This window comes from Oncorhynchus nerka, linkage group LG25, assembly GCF_034236695.1.
Source record: "Oncorhynchus nerka isolate Pitt River linkage group LG25, Oner_Uvic_2.0, whole genome shotgun sequence".
Classification (NCBI taxonomy): Eukaryota; Metazoa; Chordata; class Actinopteri; order Salmoniformes; family Salmonidae; genus Oncorhynchus; species Oncorhynchus nerka.
Window position 1 is genome coordinate 55399777 of NC_088420.1, and position 26218 is coordinate 55425994.

Genomic DNA, 26218 nt, shown 5'->3' on the forward strand with positions numbered 1-26218 from the left:
TTAATATACAGTGTTGGGCCCCTATCACCAAGGACCCCTGCATCCTGTACAGAATGTCTCCATATTGCCTGAGTTGTGGACGGTGTGCGTTTTGGGTATGGATTTTAAACCGCCCCCCCTCCAAGACTAACTTCCCTGGTTGTGGACAGTTCATTAACCCTCCTGCTGTCCTTGGGTCATTTTGACCCGGCACTGTGTTGATTAAGCCTCCCGCTGTCGTTGGATCATTTTGACCCGACACTACAGCAGTGAAAACAATCACCTCCATGACATTATGAAACTTGAAATTTGATGACTTGTCCTAGACTGACCCCAATATTCCAAAAGTGAATGGGTACATGTCCGTGCATGTCATGACATGTGGAGCAGTGAAAACAATCACATCCATGATATTATGCAACTTGACATTTGATGACTTGTCCTAGACTGACCCCAATATTACAAAAGTGAAATGTTGCCTTTATTCATGTACCCGTGTAAGCTGTACGAAACAACAGATACTAATTTTGTCATGGGTACATTTCCGGACATGTGGTCTTGTCCAAGGTGCTGAAGCCATTACTGTGCGTTTCACTGCTGAACAGGTTCTAGAAAATGATATTTTCAAATGTCCAGCAAGTCTATGCTGATTCTGAAGAGGAAGTGGAGGATGTGTCAGAAAATGAAGATTGGGAGGAATTACAATCCAGAGCATGATGCTTCATCTTCAGAGGAAGACGATATCTCTCACGCTGAAAGCGAGACTTTTCTGTCAAAAAACGGCAAAATCAAATGGTCCTCAGTGGAGTATCACAAACAGGGAAGAATGGAAGAACATAAGGTCATGTAGATGACCCCAGGACCCACAACGTATGCCGTTTTCCATGCCCATGACATGGCCTCAACATTCTACCTGTTTATCACACCGTCAAATAGAAAAAAATCATCCTGGACATGACACATCTGGAAACAGCTGGAAAGGGATGGATGAGACTGACCTGCATGCCTATATAGGGCTGCTATTCTTAGCAGGTGTATACATGTCCCGAGGTGAGGCTGCCGCTAGTCTATGGGATGCAGGGAGTGGAAGGGCCATTTTCCGTGCCAACATGCAACTAAAAGTATTTCACACTTACTCAAGACTGCTACAATTTAATGACCATGAGTCAAGATCTGCAAGATGTGGGACAGACAAACTGGCAGCCGTTTGAGAGGTCTGGGAAAAGTGGGTTGAGCGGCTGCCATACCTCTACAACCCAGGGCCTGACGTGACAGTGGATGAGCAACTGGTTCCATTCAGAGATAGTATATATATACTATATTTAATAAAAGTGATTTTCACCACTGACTTCTGTGACTGTTTCTGTGTGACACCGATATTAATAATTACCGATGATGCTAATCTCTTCTTGCCAAACGTCATTGTCCTTTCCGGCAGTATATGCCCAGCAGGCCAGAAAAATATGGGATCAAGTTATGGGTGGGCCTGCGACGCCAAATCCAGCAACGCTTGGAAGATGCAAGTCTACACCAGGAAGCCGACCAGTGGAGGCCCAGAGAAGAACCAGGGGATGTGGGTTGTGCTTGATGTGACCGAGGGACTGAGGGGTCGCAATGTCACATGTGACAATTTCTTCACTTCTTATGAACTCGGACGGCAGCTCCTGAAGAGGAACGTCACCATGGTGGGCACAGTTCGAAATGACAAGTCTGAGCTCCCACCTGCACTGCTTGCGTCAAAGGAAAGAGAGGTCTTCTCATCAAAGTTTGCCTTCACGCCCACCATCACTCTAGTTTCCTACCTCCCAAAGAAAAACAAGAATGTGTTACTACTGAGCACGCTGCACACAGAGGCTGAAATTAGCCATCGCCATGACAGGAAGCCAGCCATGATCCTAGACTACAACTGCAACAAAGGAGGTGTGGACAACCTAGATAAGGTGATTGGAATGTACAGCAGCAGAAGGGTGACTGCCCGCTGGCCCCTGGTCATCTTCCAAAACATCATTGATGTTTCCTCCTACAATGCCATTGTGATATGGAGAGAGATCAACACGAGCTGGATGCCTCGTAAGCGCAACAAGAGCAGCTGGGAAAGGCACTTGTAACTCCATTCATCGAAAGAAGGGAGCATCTCCACTACACAGACACATCGCCAGCAGTTGTGAAAGCTGTTCAGAGGGCTAGATCTCATGAGCAACCTGAGGAGCCCCCAACCACACATACTGTGTGCTGCAGGTGCAAGAAATATATCTGTAAAGGCTGTGCACATGCATACTGTCACACATGTGCTAAATGGGGTTTAGTCAAGGCGGGTCGAGCACACGGGGTGTATACAGAATGAGAACAACGGGAGGGTTAAGCCATTTTGCCACAACTTTGGAAGTATACTTGGGGTCATTTGTCCATTTGGAAGACCCATTTGTGACCAAGTTTGAACTTTTTAGGGATAGATGGCAGCATTTTGACTTTGGATGAATTGCGTGCCCATAGTGAACTGCCTCCTACTCTGTCCCAGATGCTAATATATGTATATTATTATTACTATTAGATAGAAAACACTCTGAAGTTTCTAAAACTGTTTGAATTATGGCTGTGAGTATAACAGAACTCATAGGGCAGGCAAACTTCCAAACAGGAAGTGGAAATTCTGGGGCTGGTTGATTTTCAACTCCTCGCCTATTCACATCCCAGTAAGATATGGATCTGTTCACACTTCCTACGCCTTCCACTAGATGTCAACAGTCAGTAGAATGTGGAATGAAGCCTCTGGTGTGATGTGGAAGGCAGCTATTTGAGTCAGTGGTCTGGCAGAATGCAAGTACCTGGTTACACGCATTCCTCATGATATCACCATGCGTTCCATTACTCTGTAGACAAAAACGAATGCTCCGGTTGGAACGTTATTGGACATATATGATAATAACGTCCTGAAGATTGATTCTCTCTCTCTCTGTAATTACTCCGGATATTTTGGAGGCATTTCTGAACATGGCGCCAATGTAATCCGAGATTTGTGGATATAAATATGCATATTATCAAACAAAACTTACATTTATTGTGTCATATGAGTGTCACCTGATGAAGATTATCAAAGGTTAGTGATTCATTTTATCTCTAATTATCTCTAATTCTGCTTTTGTGACTATCTTTGGCTGTGGAAAATGGCTGTGTGTTTTTTGGATTTGGTGGTGATATAACATAAATATATGTTGTGTTTTCGCTGTAAAACATTTTAAATCTCAGACACGATGGGTAGATTAACAAGATGTTTATCTTTCATTTGCTGTATTGGACTTGTTAACTTCTTGACGCTACCTATCCCTGTTGCGGGATCATTTTCGTCAGCAACTGCTGAATAGCATAGCACAACAGTCAAATAATATTACAAAAAAATATGAATATTCATGAAAAGTGCAATATTGCAAAACACAGTTTAGCCTTTTGTTAATCACCCTGTCGTGTCAGATTTGGAAATTATGCTTTACAGCGAAAGCAATCCAAGCGTTTGTGTAAGTTTATCGATAGCCTAGCATAGCATTATGTACACTTAGCATCAGGAAGCTTGGTCACGAAAATCAGAAAAGCAATCAAATGAACCGTTTACCTTTGAAAATCTTCGGATGTTTTCACTCACGAGACTCCCAGTTACACAGAAAATGTTCCTTTTGTTCCATAAAGATGACTTTTATACCCAAAATACCTCCGTTTGTAAGGAGTTCTGCCTAGGGTTACAGGGTTCAAGATCAGTTGTTGAGGAAATGGACGCCTCACAGCAAAAGTTGTGGGTGATTGTAATGGCTGTAAGGATCGGAGAACCAATGCGCAGCGTCGTACGTGTTCATGCTCTTTTTTAAAACAAGCGAACACAAACAAAACAATAAACGACTCGTGAAATAACCAACCCGAAACAGTTCCGTGTGGAACACACAGACACAGAAAATAAACACCCACGAAACACAAGCGGGAAAATGACACCTGCCTCTGATTGAGAACCATACCAGGCCAAACACAAAACACAACATAGAAAACGGAACACAGACAAACTCACTCAACTTACTCCCTGACCATACTAAAACAAAGACATAACAAAGGAACTAAGGTCAGAACGTGACAGTACCCCCCGCAAAGGTGCGGACTCCGGCCGCAAAGCCTGAACCTATAGGGGAGGGTCTGGGTGGGTGTCTGTCCGCGGTGGCGACTCTGGCGTGGGACGTGGACCCCACTCCACCATCGTCTTTGTCCGCCTCCTCAACCGGTGACCCTCGCTGCCGACCTCGGACTGGGGACACTAGCAATGGGTCCCGAATGGACAGGAGATTCCGGCAGCGCCGGAGTGAAGGACGGCTCCGGCAGCTCCTGGCTGACTGACGGCTCCGGCAGCTCCTGGCTGACTGACGGCTCCGGCAGCTCCTGGCTGACTGACGGCTCCGGCAGCTCCTGGCTGACTGACGGCTCCGGCAGCCCCTGGCTGACTGACGGCTCCGGCAGCTCCTGGCTGACTGACGGCTCCGGCAGCTCCTGGCTGACTGACGGCTCCTGCAGCTCTTGGCTGACTGACGGCTCCGACAGCTCCTGGCTGACTGACGGCTCCGGCAGCTCCTGGCTGACGGGCGGCTCCGGCAGCTCCTGGCTGACGGGCGGCTCCTGGCTGACGGACGGCTGCCGAGCTCCTGGCTGACGGACGGCAACTCAGGACAGACGGGCGACTCCGGCAGCTCCTGGCTGACTGACGGCTCCGGCAGCTCCTGGCTGACTGACGGCTCCTGCAGCTCTTGGCTGACTGACGGCTCCTGCAGCTCTTGGCTGACTGACGGCTCCGGCAGCTCCTGGCTGACGGGCGGCTCCGGCAGCTCCTGGCTGACTGACGGCTCCGGCAGCTCCTGGCTGACGGGCAGCTCCGGCAGCTCCTGGCTGACGGGCGGCTCCGGCAGCTCCTGGCTGACGGGCGGCTCCGGCAGCTCCTGGCTGACGGACGGCTGCCGAGCTCCTGGCTGACGGACGGCAACTCAGGACAGACGGGCGACTCCGGCAGCTCAGGACAGACGGGCGACTCCGGCAGCTCAGGACAGACGGGCGACTCCGGCAGCTCAGGACAGACGGGCGACTCCGGCAGCTCAGGACAGACGGGCGACTCCGGCAGCTCAGGACAGACGGGCGACCCGGCAGCTCAGGACAGACGGGCGACTCCGGCAGCTCAGGACAGACGGCGACTCCGGCAGCTCAGGACAGACGGGCGACTCCGGCAGCTCAGGACAGACGGGCGACTCCGGCAGCTCAGGACAGACGGGCGACTCCGGCAGTTCAGGACAGACGGGCGACTCCGGCAGCTCAGGACAGACGGGCGACTCCGGCAGCTCAGGACAGACGGGCGACTCCGGCAGCTCAGGACAGACGGGCGACTCCGGCAGCTCTGGACAGACAGTTTAGTTTTTTTGTTTTACGTTTTCTTGTGCATAAGGCACATGTTTTGTCCAGTTGCCATATGATTTCATAGGAAGTCAAAAGTCAAATTCAGTCACTTTTTTTTTTAGGCCAAATGCCATAAGAAATGTCTAAATGCAATAGGAAAGATTTGAAAGTGCCAAATCAGGATGTTATATCCATTTGCCATGTACGATCAATGGAAGTCGGTTTACAAACACAAAAGTCAGTGAACCATGTCCAAAAGGCATTTATACTGTCAAAATGACATACAGCACTATGTTAAGCCATGAATCAACCGAGATGGTCTATTTGTCATGTATGATGAGGGAGAAGTGGGACTGTTGTTTTTTTTAAATTGAAAAACGTCCAAAATGACAAGGGGCGTCGGTGGGGGGTGCTCCCTATCCAATCGTGGACCCCTTCCCTTGCTACCCCGTAATGGCAACCCATTCGAATCACCAGGTGCGCGGATGTGCATTTGCAATATCTTTCAATGGGCGTTTATCATCCTGAATTTGTCATGCTCAAAAATACTGCAGAAATGCAAAATTGACTGGCCTGATGAACTCGGGATGGCCGGTCAGTGATAGTGGTTCCTCTCCATCGCTCGTTGGGGTTGATTTCAGAATGTCACTTTGGTGATGGTACCTCACTGTTTAAACATATTGCAAATAGACAAAAGTCACCAGCAAGTCACTGTCCATCAGTCAATTAGATATCATTCTGACACCAAACTGATACAAACTGACACCACACCCACTTTTCCCAACTCGTTTAGAAGCCAACTATCACATATTTCAGAGCTGGCCCAAAATTCACACCGCCTTCTGTTCAAACCACAATAAAAACGTAAAACACGTAGTTACGTTCTAGCTGTGGGTCCAATTCTGACATTATGTGTAGGCCTAGCTGAGGCGACCCCGAATCCCAAGTTTCGGCTCGATAGGTCATTTGGTGCACGAGCAAGATCTTAATTGGTGCTGAAAATCCACTTTTTTCCATGCCTTGCTACGGGGTCCTTGAGTCCTTGAATTAGCAATCGGACAGAAACTTTGGGGTCTGTCTCTATGGGCCGAGGCGGTTGCAATGCACCTAGTCTTGTGACTCGGGGACATTTCTAAATGTCATCATTTTCGTGATGTAAAAATTAATTTAAGTCATTGCAAATGTACGAGGCTGTTTCTCGGTCCGAGAACCTTCTAGAGCAACATAACTCACCACGCAGTTAAGAACTGACTGATTTACACAGAGTTTGAATTCACTATTTCTATCAAACATCAGTTTGGGTATGGAAAAACACTTTTAGGGTGATTTTAACCACTTCCGGTTGCTTCAGGAAGCTTAGAATCAACAAAGGTAAGCCTCATTAGTGGCCTGATGGATTGTCATCGAAGACAAGTTCATAAGGCAATATTAACCCACATAGGCTCTAGGTTGAATTTAGGGGAGCAGGCAATGTTTTCCTATAAGGAGAGATGTCATTGTAAGCTGTGAGATAAAAAAAAAACAGATTTTTCTGTTAAGGGTTGATGCCACATGGTCAAGGTTTGCACAGATCGGGAGGACCTCAGGAACGTACCTGAAGTCAAATTGTGCTTCTCACCCTAACGGTTTTCTCACTGTCACCCAAAAGCAAATTACATTTAGGGCCAGGCTTAATTTTGGGCCTACTTTTTTCACGGTCGCTGCACTCAGAGCGAGCTACAGTCAAGCGGGGCATCTCGTTGAACTCGGCACGGCCTTGAGAATATGTAAATCCATTGCAGGCTCTGTGTGTCTTTAAGCACCGCACTTTGTCACTCCATCCTTGCTGTGTACGTGTGTGTGTGTGTGTGAGATAGCTTTTCTTTGACATCTGTTGGGAGAAATGACTGACTTACAGTTCATGAGGGTTGCCTAATCACACATATGACGTTTTGAAAAGATCTGACCTTTTTAACCCTTCGAAACAGCACCTATGACACCATTTTAAGGCACTTCCGGTTTACACAGGAAGCTGAAAGTGAACACATATCCTCCTTGGGGTAGGCAATTATAGAATATTGAGTTGTACGTCTTTACGTTAAGAACTGACTTATTTACGGAGGGTTTAGTGTGTGTGTTATCACAGAAATCTCACAGAGCTCCGAAGCAGACTTTAAAAAGATTTGTATGAACACGCTGCAACTGGATTTGTAACTGTTAAAAAAAATTAACAACTATTTTTGAGCATCACCAATTTGACATTGTACGATTTCTCTTAAGGTATGAAAGTATAGGGGAATAACTAATTCCAGCTCCCATATTGGAATTCCCATGGCTTCCACAATGTGTCAACAGTCTTTGTTCTTGGCTTCAGGCTTGTAACTTCAATAACTGGTGTAACTTCCAAACTGGTCTACAACAACACCAGTTTGGAAATCTGTGTTTGCGCGTGCAATGAGGAGGACGCGCACCTGCTAATATTGCTTTCCTATTGAACATACTCTTTCCGTATGAAATATTATAGTTTAATTACATTTTAGGGTACCTGAGCACTAACAAGAAACGTACTTTGACTTGAATCAAAATTTAGGCGTCGATTTTCGGATTGCTTTCTCTGCATGTTGAACGAGTGGATTACTCAAATCGATGGTGCCAACTAAATCGAAGAATAATTTTATCTAACAAAATGACACTACATGTTATAGCTGGGACCCTTTGGATGACAAATCAGAGGAAGATTTTCAAAAAGTAAATATTTAATGAAACTTATGATTGTGGCATGCTTTCTTAGATTTTGCACTGACAACCGGACTGTTACCCACTCCCACGGATGGAAGATTGTTTTTACCAGGTTGGTGCTGCCCGGTTTTTCAGCAAGTTTGATTTGCTGAAGGGTTACTGGGAAGTGCCTTTGTCATCAAGAGATCTTGAAATATCTGCTTTTATTATTCGGTCAGGAGTTGAGGCCTACGCAATGTTCCTGCTACGTTTCAGTGTCTAATGAATAGGGTGACCTCTGGCCTTGAAGGCTGTGCTGTTTATCTAGATGATGTGGTTGTTTTATAGTGACACTTGGGAGCGCGATCTGGTGCAGATACAGACTCTGTTTGAACATTTGGCTGAGGCCTGTCTCACTGTGAACTTTGCCAACTGAGTTTGCCCAGGCAACAGTGACCTACCTCGGCAGAGTGGTCGGGCAGGGTCGTGTTCTCCTGCTGTGGGCTAAAGTGGCCACTATAGTTCTGTTTCCACTGCCCACCACCAAGAAGGCGCTGCAACGCTTCCTAGGTAAGGTTGGATACTTTCGGGGGTTTTGCTTCAACTTCTCCACGGTTGTAGTACCTCTGACTGATCTGTTGAAGGAGAGGGCTGATTTAATCTGGTATTCCTGCTGTCAGAGTGCTTTTGAAAATGTGAAACTGCTTCTTAGTTCTGACCCTGTGTTGGCTGCCCCATGATTTGAACTGCCTTCAGCCTATATGTGGATACAAGTAACGTAGGGGCAGGTGGTAGTGTTGCTTCAAGCAGATGGGTGTGTTGAACATCCTGTTAGTTATTTCTCCCGAAAGTTTAACAGCTATTAGTTGATTTATTCAGTGGGGGAGAAAGAGGCCCTTGCTTTAATCTGGGCATTGAAGCATATTGAGGTATGTGTGTGGTACCTATTGTGGTTTACACTGACCACAACCAACTCCTGCACACCATGCTTTGCCTAAAAAGCAGGATTATGCGCCGATGTTTGTTCCTGCAGGCGTTTGGATGTACGACATGTAAAAAGTGTGGATAATGTGCTTTAACGTGCACCGATTTCGTCGATCTTCGGACGCCTTCGTTGTTTGTTTTTATTTTCGGTTGGTGGTTTTTACAGGGTTTATTTTGTCCTTCCTGTTGCTCTGGCTTCTGCTCTCCTGTCACTTGGTCTCCATTTCTTTCTCTTAAATTGTTGCTTCCGGGTACCGTGGTTGCTGAGGTTGGTTGGGGTCAGGTGATTTGGTTGGGTTGGTATCATGGGCATACGGTGGGCCTCTTACCTTTATGGTTTGTATACTATTTTGTGTCTGAACCGTTATGAACATATTGCACCACATTTACAGCCGCTGAACAATAATCAATGCGGCTTTGCCTGAGACAGCTTAAAACAACCAGCCTCTTCAAGAAAGCTCTCTCACCTGGATGCATCACTGAATGATCCTTCATTACCCCCAGCAAGACTAGCCTAGACAGATCAGAGCACAACAATGCACTCCTTGACGTGTCCAGTTTAGTCAAACTAATGTTAAAGTTACCCACACAATGTTGCTCAGGTGACTGAAAAAACACGGCTCGGTCAATCTCATTATTAGGTGCATAAACATTTTAAAAAATGTAACGCTTAAAAGCCTACCCTCACCCATGTGCACTTCCCTAATATTCTGCACACTATCCCGCTTAATTAAAATAGCAACCCCACAAGTCCTCTCCCTACCATTATTAAAATAAAGCAAATCCATCCATCACTTTCTTACTCCATCGTCTCTTGAAGGCATGAAATAACCTGAAGTAGGCTTACTGTCCGGTCTAACTTTTCCATATGTCTTAGTCTCATTAATATTGACAGATATAACGCTCACCATGAGTAGGAGTATGTTTATTGTTTCCATCATACAGACTAGACTGCATCTGAAGCTGCTGTTTTGGCACATGAGTTCAAGTCAGAAGTTTATCCATATACATATAAACCCAGTTGTTCGCAATTTCTGACATTTAATCCTATTAAAAATTCCCTGTCTTAGGTCAGTTAGCATCACCACTTTTTATTTTAAGAATGTGAAATGTCATTAGAAATAGTACATTCATTTCAGCACATTCCCAGTGGGTCAGAAGTTTACATACTAATTTAGTGTATTTGGTAGCATTGCCTTTAAATTGTATAACTTGGGTAGCCTTCCACAAGTTTCTGTTGATAATAGGATATGACAAAGGGTGAGTCGGTCAAGGATCGATGCAGACAAGGTGGTAGATTGTACGACAAGCGACAGGTTTATTTCAAAGTGGAGATATCTGGTACAGCGTATATACGGGCCCCTCTGTTAGCTCATCAGAGACTAGCAAAAAGACACTAGCTAACAATGGGTACAAGATTCATATACAGAATGTTGATAAAAGGATATTAGAAGGGTGAGCCGGTTAAGGATCGATTCAGACCAGGTGTTAAAATTGTACGACAAGCGACAGTTTATTTCAGAGGGAGAATATCTGGTACACGTAAATACGGCTCTTCCGTTAGTTCGTGTGGAACGGCAGGCAGAGAGAGCGTAAACAGTCAGCACAGCTCTTATATACGTCACAGAAAGTAGGTTGACCCTAGGAAGATCGGATCTCCGGATTGGTTCAGCTGGTTGTAGTCTGTAGTCTTCCGCCATTGGCTCAGTTGTCTGTCCGTCATCGTAGGATCTTCTTCGGGCACAGTGTTCGGTTAAAAATAAAAGGAGATTATGTGTGTAATGTGGGAGCTATCCTGTGGGGGACCCCACAGGCTTTACTGTGAGTTGTAGCCATGTAATTAGCAGTAAGTTAGTCACTTGCATACGAAATAGCAATTCCTTACAAAACCCTCTCTTCACGTCTCACCAGAGACGTGACACAACCTAACTGGATCCAGACACAAAGAGAAACTTCTCCCAAAAGGACTATGAAATAAGGCACGGTATTAAACAGAAATAGATATTTATGTATTACCATCATGTTCTCCATTCAATCCCACTATGTACTAAGTTGGCTTTATAACCCTCATTTAACAGAGCGGAGAACAGCTCAAAATAAAAGTAAAAATTATTGTCCACATTAGGCAGCTTTTTCCAGCAGGAAAAAGTTTCTGATACCCTCTCTTCACATCTCCTAAGAGATGTGATATAGTCCAGATACATTACTCCAAGCAAAAACGAAGACATAATCCAAAAAGGAAAAATATCCTAAACTAGGTATGTCTATCCGGAAATGGCCCACAAAGAAAAATAATTTCCCCCTCTTCCCATCCCAGATGGGACACGACATACAATGGAGAAGCTTAATCATTAAAAGCAACTGGATCCCCCTCCTAAAATTGCTGCAAAAACTGAAAGATGGGTCTCATGCTCCATACCGTTATCTCGCACCTGGCTCCTGTTATCTAACCAAAAAGACCGCTTGTTCTCGCAACCCCACGCTCTGAATGTGCCCTCCCTTCTGTATTTTTTCCAGCATGAGAAAGTTCCATGGCCCTGATACTTTTAAGAATGGTTCAAATCAGCTAGGTAGCATAACACATACATACATCCACACAAGGCAACAGCAGATAATATTCAATCATATATATGGTAATGGCTATAATGTAAAATAACCCCAAGGGTGTGAACAAAAACCCAGCAATGAATCATATAACAGTTACAAAGTGTAAACTACCTTCATGTCAAAAGAGAACAGCTCATTCAAAAACAGAACAAAAGAAAAGTGTGAAATTTAGGTCCCCCTTTTGACACCAGCTAGGGTGTCACTCAATTATCCTTTATTTCAGCAGTCATAGCATTTCATGAAAATAATAAAAAGTTTATTACTAATAACAAGTTATATATGCCTTTGTTGTATGCCTTTGTTCCCCCCAAGGGTGTCACTTATCAAAAACAGGATAAAACTTTATTGTTATTGACATGTAAGATGTAGGATAAAACTTTGGTCATGGAAAACAGAGGAAAGAATTATTAGAAACCATCTGGTCCTCTCAGCTACTTCTATCCTGTACCAAGTGGGCTCCTTGCCACCCAGGGACTCCAAACCATGTGTCATCATCAGTCAGTCCCATCCTCCCCTGAAAGCATGCTTCCGTATCGGCATCGCCAACTGGAGCATCAAGCAAAGGCATCATGCCTGAAGCCCTCACCACATCTGTAACAGACTTGTCAAAACACAGTATGATGCAAGCAGCACATCACATCAATAACAAATAATACAAGAATTAGGGTCAGAAATCCAGTAACCATCCTACCAGTGCACTTACCAAACCAGGCCAAGAGAACAGACTCCTCCAACCCCCCCGTGGACCTCATCTTAGCAGATAGTGCATCAACCCCGCCTTAGATTGTGAAGTTTAAAAACTGGACTGGTATTAGGAATATACGTGCAACATTGTTTACCGAACATCTTGCAGACGTCCCCCTGACTGGCAAGAAGCATATTCAAGGCAAGTCTATTCTGTCTGGAAACCCCAAATGTGGCCTCAAGCTGTTCAGACATACTAGTGAGTGCATCACGGGAGTAATTCACAAAACGCTGTTGGTCATAGTAGATATAATTAATCCATGCAGTCTGTCCAGCATCCACCATGGCTGGACCCATAGTAGGTAGTAAGTGCCAGAGTCCATCATTCCTACCCAAGGCCTGAAACTCATGAGGAATCCCCACTGGCACTCCCAACAGGTTAGTGTGTATGTCAACTACATCCTCTGTCCATGGAGCACTACAACATTTGTCTCCCATGGGATGGAATGTTTTCAGGTCCCTGGTTACAGAACTCAGCAGCTGTTCAGCAACAACATCAACAATGGTCAGTGGAATTATCAAACTGGTCAGACCACACGTACCTTGCCATTCTCCTCTAAGAATGGGTCTCAGCCCTCTTTTGGCTTCACTCATCCACCATACATCAGCCAGACCACTAGTTTGGTTTAGGCCTGTAACTGGCCAAGTGGAATTAATGGTTATGTTACTCCTGCAATCAGCTTCAGGCAATCTCCCATAATCAATGCCATTACCTGTACCCGTGATGCACTCGTAATTGCCCCCATATGCCTCAACACCCCAAGAGGCCCGATGAGGAGGTACTGCAGGAAACACAAGGCTCAAAGAGGAACAGAGGGTTGAATTGGGCTTAACCTGGTAAAAACTTCTCAAAATACACAACCACCCCTCTCCTTCTCCTACAGCAAATGGGTGTAGCCAGAACAGGTCTAGCATAACTTCAAATAATACAGTCCTTTCCTCTCAGGGTTTTAGCTGTGTACCTCATATAAGACAGCCACAAATTGTCCCTACTATCAAAACCAGTCTCAGTTTCTAATTAATCAATAGCCGAATAGTCTCTAACATTAATTACCTGAATGGTATTTTTAACACAGTGGTGGTAGAGGAGTGTGTCCGGTTACCTCTGGTCTTGGCAGTACCTTGATAGAAAACACACCCATCATGTCTGTCCTCGTCCTTTGTAGTCCGAGGGTGTGAGTTCCTGCATCAGAGAGCTTAATAGTTTTGATGGTTAGTAGGATTTCATCACCTTTACAAAGTTCAACATTGCTCCCAGATTTCCCCATATCATGGAAAACCTATCCACCCTTGTGGGATCCTCCATGCTATAAGGATACCCTCTTCTCCAATCCCAGAACTGTCCGAAGTCGGTTTACCGTGTAATCTCTATTCTAACTTCTTATCTACCCAGATCTAGGGATCTCTTATGCTTATTTTGGAACAAAATACACATCACTTAGCCAGAGCCAGACACATCTTCACCTCTATGAACAAAAACAGGGGTGATAGGACAGGTAGGGTTACTTCATTCGAGAGTTGGCCCCCGGAATTCTGTTAATTCCAGTTCTTCTCCCGAACTCTGTTTATTGTCCGACAGTGAAAAAATGTCTTACCCTTCCGCCGTGCGATATGAATCTGGGTAGCTCTTTCAGCTAGCTGTCACCAGGGGTCTTCTATGGTCCCCAAGCCTCTGGGACTGGATTGAGTGACTTCACCTGTAGTTCACCTGTAATGCATACAATCCTGGACATACAGGCTTGGTTAACAAACAATTTCTCATATGTTTTATCTGATTATATCTTTAACTTCTATGCCCAATTGTTAGCTTACATTTTTTTTTTTTTTTCTTATCCAATAAGCCCCATCCTATCCTAGACCACAATTTACCCATCCCCCTTTTGATACCTGACTCTGCCCAGGTATCAACCTTACCTACTCTAAATAATGACTTAGGTAAGATTAGTATATTATCTTTATGTCTGACATCATGAAGGAGCCCCTTTTAGTTTTCCACATGTCCAATTCTCCCTTGGGCGTCAATCCAGTACCAATTCCCTGTCAAGTTTCTTATCTACTTAAGAACTATCTGCACTACTTATATATTTTCTTAAATATATATTTACCAATTTAAACCTTTTCTCTCATATTTCTCAAATACCACTAAGCTTCTAACTGTTTGACTTTATCCAAAATCATGTCTATGAGTGTCAATCTCTAAAGTCCTTACATTTCCTTAATCCATCTAACAATAATCCTAAATCATCACAGATGTCCTATATACCTGTTAAATTTAATACTATTTTTTTAATTATTTTTTTAAACCCCTAATGGTCAAAAAAAATTCAAAACAAATGCTTATCATATCAAAATCCTTCCTTCAAGGACTCTCAGTATTCTATCTGACAATAACATGAATTTAATATATGTTGCAGAGTGCAGAATTCCTTGTCTACAGTGATTTATCACCCCTAAGAACTGAAACTTATTTTTCTATGTAATTCCCTGCCCTATTGGCTTAATATATATCCTATCCTAACCTCATAACCTAAACTCCTTTATAATGAATTTACCTTAAAACTAGTACTCAATATGACCACATTCATTATACCAATGACTCTCCCCTAAGGCTGATCAGACCTCAGAAGACAGTCATGATAAGGTCCATGGGTCAACCCACCCTTTTATAGTCAAGTTCTATACTACACTAGACATATTAAAGAACCCTTTATCCTTAAAATCCAAATTCACTTGTGTAATTTAAAACTCATAAAATAAAAACTCATAAAGTTCCATATTTGAGCGTGTCTCTTTAAAATACCTTTGCACCAAAACAAATAGTCCTAACAAATGTTTTATGTGTATATATTTGCAAACCTTAATGATTAATCAAAACTTCCAGGCCTTTCCAATTTGGTCGTTTATGGCCTCATTCTCCCCAATATTATAATCCCTGATATTTAATAAAAATAACGTATTTTCCCTTGGCTCCTTCAACTCACATTTACATCTCAATAAAACAAAACACCATCTGCGTGTTCCTCAAGGAAAACAACTTGCCCCTGTTACGTATCAAGGGAAATGTTCAAATAACCAAATTCAACCTCGCTAGTTTACAAACATGTACAATTATGTTTTACCATAGAGGTTGCTTTTCACCATTAATACCCTGACACCGTTCCACATAATGGAAACAGTGCTCAAATTCACTGGTGCTATTCAAACGATCAAACCAAAAATCAACAACCATCAGAATCCACCATCACGATGTTTTATGACTCAGACATCCAATCCTCTCTCTCACGGCCCAATTACAGTCCAAATAAACGCCACAAATCAATGATACCCACCCAGCGAATCAGCTGCTAGTTTTTAGCATCTTTCCTGACGATTTACATACTCCTTTTTAAGGACACTAACCATTTTCTCTGTCACCCCAGTCAAGACATCATTTCCGTGGCGACGGAAACCTCGCTAGTGATGTCATCAACAAGCGCTCAATCTTGACTTATTTCGCAACGATTTTCAACTCATTGTAAATAATGGTTGGCTGTCTGCAACAACAGTATTTCGGGTTCGATAAACAAAACCTAATTTATCACATCTGTTGAATCCTGATTTAGAGTTTACAACATCAATCAACATCTCTCAATTCGCTAATCTTATAAAAACATTTCGATGGACACAAATCTATCGTAATTGTTCCCTCGTTATTATTCAGAATTAATTTGATTTAAGTTACTGTCTCGTCTTTGAATTAGCATTTTAATTACGACTCTTTTCCCAATGTATTATTCCCAACAAATCATTTAGTGAACAGACATCGCCTTGCATCAAAATCTCCGTTCTTATATTAAGTTGAATGAATTAGTCTTTCAATTTGAACCAAACAAACTATTTAAAACGTTCAGTTTATATCTTATACCAATACTAGTGACTATAACTTTCTCTGCAAAACAACCAGTTCAATTACAACCAAAGACTCAGACATATATAACTATTCTTTACACCTCAGCTGGGAACCGAACCCCGGCCTCCCACGTGGCAGGCGAGAACTCCACCACTGAACCACCAATGCTATGGAACTGAGATTCTCCGCAAATAGACCCAATTTACAGTTATCTGTATTTGTTACTCCGGCATCTGAACAACAGAAAATAGCACTAATTTAAACGCCCAAAGTTTTCCCTCAATTAGGATTCTCATTAATCTCGCTCCCTTCGTATCTGACCCTTCTTTCTTAAATACTTGAATTTTGTTCTTTTCTGTCTCTTTCTCTCTAGCTTCCTGCAACGTCTCTTTTAACCCACATTCCATTGTTTTCAGCTGAACTGCGGATGGCGGTCCTCCTCCTAAATGACCTTCCTGTGTCCATTTTAGCTTTAAACCCTCCCAAACTTTCTTCATGTGCTTCCATTGTCCCTTTCCCCCTGATCTATATTCTATTTTTTGTTCTAAAAACTCATTAAACCTCAGTTTTGGAGTATTGGGGGTCGCCATTGTGAATTTGCTTTAGTCGTAATTAAATTTAATTCAATCGGAATTTAATCGTAGTTTTAATCGTAATCCTCTCCTTCTATCTGAATATAGTTAGCATATACTTCGCCCGACGTTGATTAATACCACGATATACTGAAGAGACACTGCTACACGTGCTCTGTCTTATCTCTGAGCTTCTCCTTTGTATGTTTTAGTTCGAGAAAAACGCATGAGTCGGTATGGGATTTGTGGAGCGCACAACCAAGGGATCTATTCGACTAACTAGTCTCAACTTTCAAATATTATGTTCAGATATTATTTCATTATACATCAGTCATTTCATTCCTGATTATACATCCAACACAGAAGTCATTGATACATACAATATAGAAGTTTCGGATTTATCCAATAATCCTTATTATATAATTCTATCTCTCTCTCTATGTGACCACCAACAATCTTAATGGAAACAATTACAACCACCTTTCATTTTCATTTAAACAGTTACAAATAGACAAAACAAGACAAAACACACAATTACAGGTTATATCTCTGATTTCTTATTAATCGACCCCTATCAGACCGAACTAAGCGGATTTACTGGATAGATTTCAACTCTAGAATCCAACTCTATCCCCTACTGACCCCTATCGAATTAACAATATCAAAATTAATACACGTTATCTCTCTGACCCCTGAAAGCCGATCCTTATCAGTGAATTTCTATCGGACTGTGCCGTGCCGGGTCGCAGGAGAAAATGACACTTTCCCCCCTCGGTGCCAGATTTAATGAATAGTAATTAACTATCCCCTTACCGATCTCTATTCCTGATTTATATCACACTAACCCCTATCAGAATTAATACACACATGTCCAACCCCTATCGGAACTGAATTTATATATGTCCGATCCCTATTGGAACTTTTTAGGCCTTTAAGTGATCTCTCATCATTGAAAGCTATCAGACTGCGCTGACCGGGTCACGGGACAAAATTACACAATCTATCCCCTCGGCGCCAGATTTAATGAATAGTAATCAGCTATCCCCTTACTGATATCTCATCAATGATTTATATCACACCAGCCGTCGCTGGCTCGTACCACATATGTTCACTCTACTGTTCTTTGACTCGTCAGCAAATTATAAATTTACACAAGAATTCATACTTACTCGGAAATACTGATCAGAATTTAGACAGACTATACGACAATATGCAAAGTTTGATTTAACAGGTTTTGCTTACCTTGTTTATGGTGCACCTTTTAGATCAGTTTCCCGAGTTGAGCAGAATTATTGTCCTCCCCGAATTTCTTTCACCCGTCTCTTTTTTGGAACCGTCCTTCCGTCACTCTCCTTCTCACACCCAATCAACTCACTTCGACCGGACCGTTATTCAACCATCCTCTGGCTACCATGTTTTGTTGATAAAAGGATATTAGAAGGGTGAGCCGGTTAAGGATCGATTCAGACCAGGTGTTAAAATTGTACGACAAGCGACAGTTTATTTCAGAGGGAGAATATCTGGTACACGTAAATACGGCTCTTCCGTTAGTTCGTGTGGAACGGCAGGCAGAGAGAGCGTAAACAGTCAGCACAGCTCTTATATACGTCACAGAAAGTAGGTTGACCCTAGGAAGATCGGATCTCCGGATTGGTTCAGCTGGTTGTAGTCTGTAGTCTTCCGCCATTGGCTCAGTTGTCTGTCCGTCATCGTAGGATCTTCTTCGGGCACAGTGTTCGGTTAAAAATAAAAGGAGATTATGTGTGTAATGTGGGAGCTATCCTGTGGGGGACCCCACAGGCTTTACTGTGAGTTGTAGCCATGTAATTAGCAGTAAGTTAGTCACTTGCATACGAAATAGCAATTCCTTACAAGAACAGAAAGTAGGTTGATATCTAGGAAATCGGATCTTCGGATTGGATCAGGCTGGGGTGTAGTCATCCGGCATTGGCTCTGTTGTCTGTCCGTCATCGTAGAATCCTGCCATGCCTGTTCTTGGTCGTCACACCCCGTTCAGCTGAAAAGGAGATCTGGTGTGTGCGCTATCTTCAGTCACACAATGTTCGGCTGGGAGGGAGATTATGTGTCTGTGTTAGTTTGTCTCTAAGTCTAAAGTATTTCTGCCAATCTGTGGGTGTCTTATCTGGGTGTCCTCGGCAGCTATGTGTGTACTGTATGTGCGTCGTCCCTGTCTTCTGGGGTCAGTGTGTAAGAGCGTATGCGTCCCTATCTTCAGGGGAGTTGTGGCCGAACTGCCGGCTAGCACCTGTGGCTAGGAGTATCCTGTTGTGACAGTGTTCTGGATGATTACAGTGAGTGTGTGTGTGTGAGAGATATCCTGTATGGGGCCCAACCTGTTTTACTATGTGTCTCAGCTATAGTAGTGTAATGTCACCTACATAGGAATTAGCAGTAATGTAATGTCACCTACATAGGAATTAGCAGTCCTCTACACTTCCCACAATAAATTGGGTACATTTTGGCGCATTCCTCCTGACAGAGCTGGTGTAATTGAGTCCGGTTTGTAGTCCTCCTTGCTTGCACATGCTTTTTCAGTTGTGCCCACAAATTTTCATTTGGATTATGGTGAGGGCTTTGTGATGGCCACTCCAATACCTTGACTTCGTTGTCTTTAAGCGATTTTTCCACAACTTTGGAAGTATCCTTGGTCATTGTCCATTTGGAAGACACATTTGTGACCAACCTTTAACTTCCTGACTGATGTATTCACATGTTGCTTCAATATATCCACATAATTTTCCGCCTCATGATGCCATCTATTTTGTGAAGAGCACCAGTTCATCCAGCAGCAAAGCACCCCCACAACATGATGCTGCCACCCCCGTGCTTCCCGGTTGGGATGGTGTTCTTCGGCTCGCAAGCCTCCCCCTTTTTCCTCCAAACATAACGATGGCCAAACTGTTCTATTTTTGTTTCATCAGACCAGAGGACAATTCTCCAAAAAGTACGATCTTTGTCCCCATGTGCAGTTGCAAACCATAGTCTAGCTATTTTTATGGCGGTTTTGGAGTAGTGGCTTCTTCCTTGCTGAGCTGCCTTTCAGGTTTTGTGGATAGAGAATTTTCTACCTGTTTCTTCCAGCAACTTCACAAGGTCCTTTGCTGTTGTTCTGGGATTGATTTGCACTTTTCTCACCAAAGTACGTTCATCTCTAGGAGACCGAAGGCGTCTCCTTCCTGACTGGTATGACGGCTGCGTGGTTCCATGGTGTTTATACAGATGAACGTGGTACCATCAGGCATTTGGCAATTGCTCCCAAGGATGAACCAGACTGGTGGAGATCTACAATTTTGTTTCTGAGGTCTTGGCTGATTTATTTTGATTTTCCCATGATGTCAAGCAGAGGCACTGAGTTTGAAGGTAGGCCTTGAAATACATCCACAGGTACACCACCAATTGACTCAATGTCAATTAGCCTATCAGAATCTTCCAAGACGTTTATAGCTACAGTGAATTTTCAGTGAAATAATCTGTCTGGAAAAATGACTTGTGTCATGCACAAAGTAGATGTCCTAACCGACTTGCCAAAACTACAGTCTGTTAACAAGGCATTTGTGGAGTGGTTGAAACACTTAGGTTGGTGTCATTAAAACTTGTTTATGTAAACTTCCGACTTCAACTGTACGTACTGACCCATACGTATGCGAGATTGGGGGCAGAGGAACAGTTCAGGTGGATTTCGGTCAGCAAATTCCATCTAGATCCAAACATGGTTCATGTGGACAGAATAATGTAAGTAAAATCTGTAACTATTGTCAAAGTGAATACCACTGGAAGAATGCGTGTCCTGTTCTTGGTAAAAAAAGGTCAGCAGATTGGCCAGCACAAATGTAAAACCTGTTGCGTTAGCTGGGCCTGTTCCTCCTCTTGCGGAAGCTCAAGAATTGTCCAAACCTTTTAGTACTGATTATTCACCATTTTTCAGAGTGTTGTTTCACTGTTGGGAAGTGATGTGCCAGTAAAGATTCTGCGAGACACTGGTGCCTCTGAATTATTTGTTTTGGAGTCTGTTCTTACTTTTTCTTTGTAGACAGATACAGTAACCAGTGTTCTGATTCAAGGGATAGGTTTGAATACATTGTCTGTACCCTTGCACAAAGTCAAACGTATATCTGACCAAGTGCAAGGTGAAGTTTCCCTTGGTGTGTCCCTTTCTGCCCATTATTGGTGTTCATGTGATTTTGGTAACAACTTTGCCTGTAGTCGTGTCTGGCGGTTTCTCATACCCCATCCCATGTAGGGATTATCGATGAAAACGTACAGCGAATCCTGGAGGTATTCTCTGCATGCACTGTGACTCGTGCTATGAGCGGTGCTGACACTAACGTTAAAACAGAATATACACAACACGTAACCGAACAGTTAGGCAAAGGTTAATAATTAAATGGATTATCTGTCCTGTAGGGATATTGTGATGGAGCAGTCCGCTGATCCTACCTTAATTAAGGTTTATTTAAGTACGTCTGGTTGAGGTAAGGCGTGTTGTGTTGCCCAGGGTTACAACTTTCAAGATCAGTTGTTGATAAGGAAATGGACGCCTCACAGCAAAAGTTGTGGGTGATGCTATTGTTCAGATCGCTTTCCTTCTAAGCTCTGATCTAGTTTTGAAAACATCTCATGACATTTCTGATCACTTAGGGGTTTTTAAAACCTATGATCGAATTGTGCATCATTTTTATTGGCCTCATTTAAAGACATTTCCGCTTACATCAAAACATGCCATGTTTGTCAGGTGACTCGGAAGTGTAAGGAAGTGCTATTTCTTATGCAGGTGACCAGCCTACTGCTATTACATTGCTATAACTGAGACAACGTATTTTCACAGTAAAACATGTTAGGTCCCATACAGGATAGCTCCCACACCCACACATTACACACACTAACTGCCGAGGACACACAGATAAGACATACACCCACACATTGGGAGGAAGAGACAGCCTTGACTTGCAGACACAAGCACACACACACAATTCTCCTTCCTAGCCGAACATTGTGTGACTGAGAACGACACGAAGAGACCCGGAGGAACGACGGACGGCTCAACAGGACCAATCCAAGAAGACAACACCTCAACTGTGGCCAATCAAAAGCCAGGGACTTTCAGACTCAACCCACTTTTTGTACTGTACATAACATGCTTACAATCTGTTATCGGGGCTCTTTCTGATGGTTCTTTAGTGAGGCCAAATGAATGAGCCCGTATACATTGTACCAGATATCTTTACTCTGAATAAACTGTCGCTTGTCATATAATTGACCACCTTGTCCGAATCGATCCTTGACCGACTCACCCTATCTACATATCCCATCATCAACAGAAGCCTAATCAGATGTTAAGGCCCGTTCCGCTACAACCAACTACTGTTAAAGGCCAGCCATTTGAGCATTTGCTTATTGCTTGTGTTGGACCCTTACCCCGTTCTAAAGCTGGTAGCACCTACACGTTAACTGGGATGTGTCAGGTTACGAGATCCTGCAGCCTATCCACTTCGCAACATTACCACTAAATCTGTTGTGAAGGCTTTTTCACCGTTCTCTACATTTTTGGAATACCTCAGTTGATTCAGAGCCATCACTGTTCCAACTTGACTTTGCACATATTTTTACAAGTCTTGTGACAATTGTGTTTAAAACATAATCAGTCCAGTGCTTATCATGTGCAGAGTCAAGGGGCCCTTGAGCCTTTATCAGACTTTGAAGTCACTGTTACGTGAGTACTGCACTGAATTAAAACGTGACTGGGAAGATGGGTTACGCTGGTTGCTACTCATTGTTAAAGAAGTATCACGAGTGCACTGGTTCCAGTTCTAATGACCTTGATTTTAGCCATACTGTGCAAGGCCCTCTTGCTGTATTAAAGGAGGATTGGAAGGTGGTTGAACCTCCCCCAAATTTGTTGTCATCTGTTAGTGTTTCTGACACCGGTTGTATATAGCTTGTGAAATGGCTAAAGAAAAACTAGCTTCCTTTTGTAAGGAATTGCTATTTCGTATGCAGGTGACTAACTTACTGCTAATTACATGGCTACAACTCACAGTAAAGCCTGTGGGGTCCCCTACAGGATAGCTCCCACATTACACACATAATCTCCCTTTTAAACAAACACTGTGTGCCCGAAGAAGATTCTACGATGACGGACAGACAACTGAGCCAATGGCAGAAGACTACAGACTACAACCAGCTGAACCAATCCGGAGATCCGATCTTCCTAGGGTCAACCTACTTTCTGTGACGTATATAAGAGCTGTGCTGACTGTTTACGCTCTCTCTGCCTGCCGTTCCACACGAACTAACGGAAGAGCCGTATTTACGTGTACCAGATATTCTCCCTCTGAAATAAACTGTCGCTTGTCGTACAATTTTAACACCTGGTCTGAATCGATCCTTAACCGGCTCACCCTTCTAATATCCTTTTATCAACACTCTCAGGTGAGGATGAAAAGGTTGTTTGACCGGCTCGCAGAGCCGCAACAATTTAGTCCAGGGTTCTCCTTTTCAGGCCAAATTCAGAGGCCCATACACTGTGGTTGAGCTAAGCAATCAAGCAATTCCTTCAGTTCTCAGTAGGCTGGAGGTCCGTGCCCACACATATTTGCAGAGTTTGGCATTGGAAGTAAAGTGACCTTTGGTACAATTCGACAAAGTGTTGCCACATTGAACTTTAACCAAGGTTCGGTTACAGACCGGGGAACTGTGGCTGACCATATGTGTCACTCTCTGGAAACACAGGTACAGCACTACCGGTACCATAATTTGCCCAAAAATGCCAGCCGGGCCCGGACACTGATTGAGGGACAAATCGATCCATGATTAACTGATTAAATAAAGTATATTTGTAGTAGTTGTGTAATGTGAATTTGGCATACAAATAAAATCTCTGTTTCCTGCTGAGAATTTCAACATTCTGGAAAGAAGGAGATGGGTCATTGCAAAAAAAATGATGGAGAAGCTGGGGATTGAACCCAGGACCTCATACATGCGCTCTACCACTGAGCTACATCCCCTTTCTAGGAAAGAAAAAAATGTTTCTTATTTTTTTAAATTTCACCTATAATTAACCAGGTAAGCCAGTTGAGAACAAGTTTTCATATTCAACTGCGACCTGGCCAAGATAAAGCAAAGCAGCGCAACACAAACAACAAAACAGAGTTACAGATGGAATAAACAAGCGTAGAGTCAATAACACAATAGAAGAAAAAAAAGAAAGTCTATATACAGTGCGTGCAAATGGAGGTAAGGCAATAAATAGGCCATAGTAGCGAAGAATTTACAATTTAGCAAATTAACACTGGAGTGATAGATGAGCAGATGATGATGTGCAAGTAGAAATACTGGTGTGCAAAGAGCAGAAAGTAAATTAAAACAATATGGGGATGAGGTAGATAGATTGGGTGGGCTATTTACAGATTGTGACGTAGAAGTCCGTCACTGGCCGTGTCAGCATTTGGTTCTTTAACGCACACACATATTCATCACTCCTCCCTGCGCCATTATAAGATAAGTTAACAATGTGGGTCGACACACAAATTAACTTCTGTCTTGGTGCATGCATTTCACACTTGTCAATGTTCATATTTGAGAGATACAATAATTATTATACTTATCAATGTTGTGGATGAGCGCATTGTTTGTTTGTTCTGTTCCTCTCTCTCCATCTCTGTAGCTTCCGGGTATGCTGGAAAAGGACCCGAGCTAAGGGAATTGGGTTGGCTTTATAGTGCCTGTCCCAAATGGCTCATTAATGCATATGGGCATATTGAAAGATATTGTCAGTAGTGATGTAATGTTGTAAATGTTATGTTGTGATATTGTTTAAAACCGGGTTGCAATGTATATCCTTTAGTATGTTTAGTTCATGGAAAATGTAGGTTTGTATTGTTAATTGATTAATTAATTAGGGTTAATTGTTCCGAGGGGAGGGGCTAGCCCTACAAAAGGAGCCTCTCTTTCAGTTAGGAAGAGGCATTGTTGGATTGAGCTGTGGATGGGGCAGCATTGTTTTTAAGCTGTCCCATAAGGTAGACGTTGATGGCAGTACTGTTGTTTTTTGTTCCGGAATCACTTGTAAATAAACACCTTTGCACAGAAGAACTTTTGCGGCTCCGCCATCTTTTTATTTTGATAGAGGTTAGGTTATCCAGTTTAGCCTTCTGGCCTACTCTACGTGACACAGATGGGCTTGGTACAGCTGCAGCGATCAGTTAGCTGCTCAGATAGCCGATGTTTAAAGTTAGCAGTGTTGCCAACACCTCAGTAAGGAAAGTAGCTATTGGCTGTCCTAAAAGTCGCTAGAAGTTGCTAAATGATGTCATCACCTAATTTGCATAATTGTGCATGTAATTGTGATGGACACTGTAGGAGTGAGGAATAACATTGTGGAAGAGACAAAAAGTGAGTAAAATGAAAATGTCTGCAAGTATTCATACTTGCTAAATACAGCGACTAAGTCGCTAAGTTGGCAACACTGAAAGTTAGTGAGGGAATATGTCTCCAGCTTCAGCGATTTTTGCAATTGCTCCAGTCATTGTCAGCAGAGAACTGGAAGGAAAGGCGGCCAAAGGAGGTGTTGGCTTTGGGGATGACCAGTGAGATATACCTGCTGGAGCGCGTGCTACGGGTGGGTGTTGTTATCGTGACCAGTGAGCTGAGATAAGGCGGAGCTTTACCTAGCATAGACTAAAAAGATGCCCTGGAGCCAGTGGGTCTGGCGACGAATATGTAGCGAGGGCCAGCCGACTAGAGCATACAGGTCGTAGTGGCCATATCAATACAATTGACCTTTTCTTTACACTAGTTAGGGTTAGGTTGTTTGGTGGAGCAAACAAAGAGACAAGGAGGAAGGCAGGAGAGAGAATCTATGAGCAGCAGACCAAGACGCGACTGTGGGCTTTGTTCCAAGCAGAATATTGTGCGGCTAGACAGACATTTCAAGTCTGTACATTCACTTAAGTCCGGTACTATGGAATGGACGAATGCTATGCAATCTAGCCGGTTTTCGACTGAGAGACAGCAGCCCGAATCAGGGCAGTATATGCAGCCTGACAACGGTGTTGAACCGCGGCCGGAGGACCCTGTGATTTTGCAGTGTTTTGAAAGTGAGTTGTCCGTGGAGCAGCAGCTGTTGGACGAGGGTGAGCAGCAGCTGGTGGACGAGGGTGAGCAGACGGCAGGTGTGTCGGCGGCGGTGCAGTCAACCAGTCAGGTCGGTAGTGAACCGTGCTCGGAACCGAGGGAGCAAGGCTGCGTCGTGGCGACTTCCACGGAGAGCAAGAGTGATGAAGACGGCGGCGTGCCGTCCAGAATTGAGGTTTGG

The 26218-nt window shown here is 43.5% G+C and overlaps 1 pseudogene; it reads left to right on the forward strand.

Moving 5' to 3' along the window:
* Nucleotides 1–823: 823 nt before the first annotated feature.
* LOC115118851 (piggyBac transposable element-derived protein 4-like) lies at nucleotides 824–2323 on the forward strand (annotated as a pseudogene).
* The last annotated feature ends 23895 nt before the right edge of the window (nucleotides 2324–26218 follow it).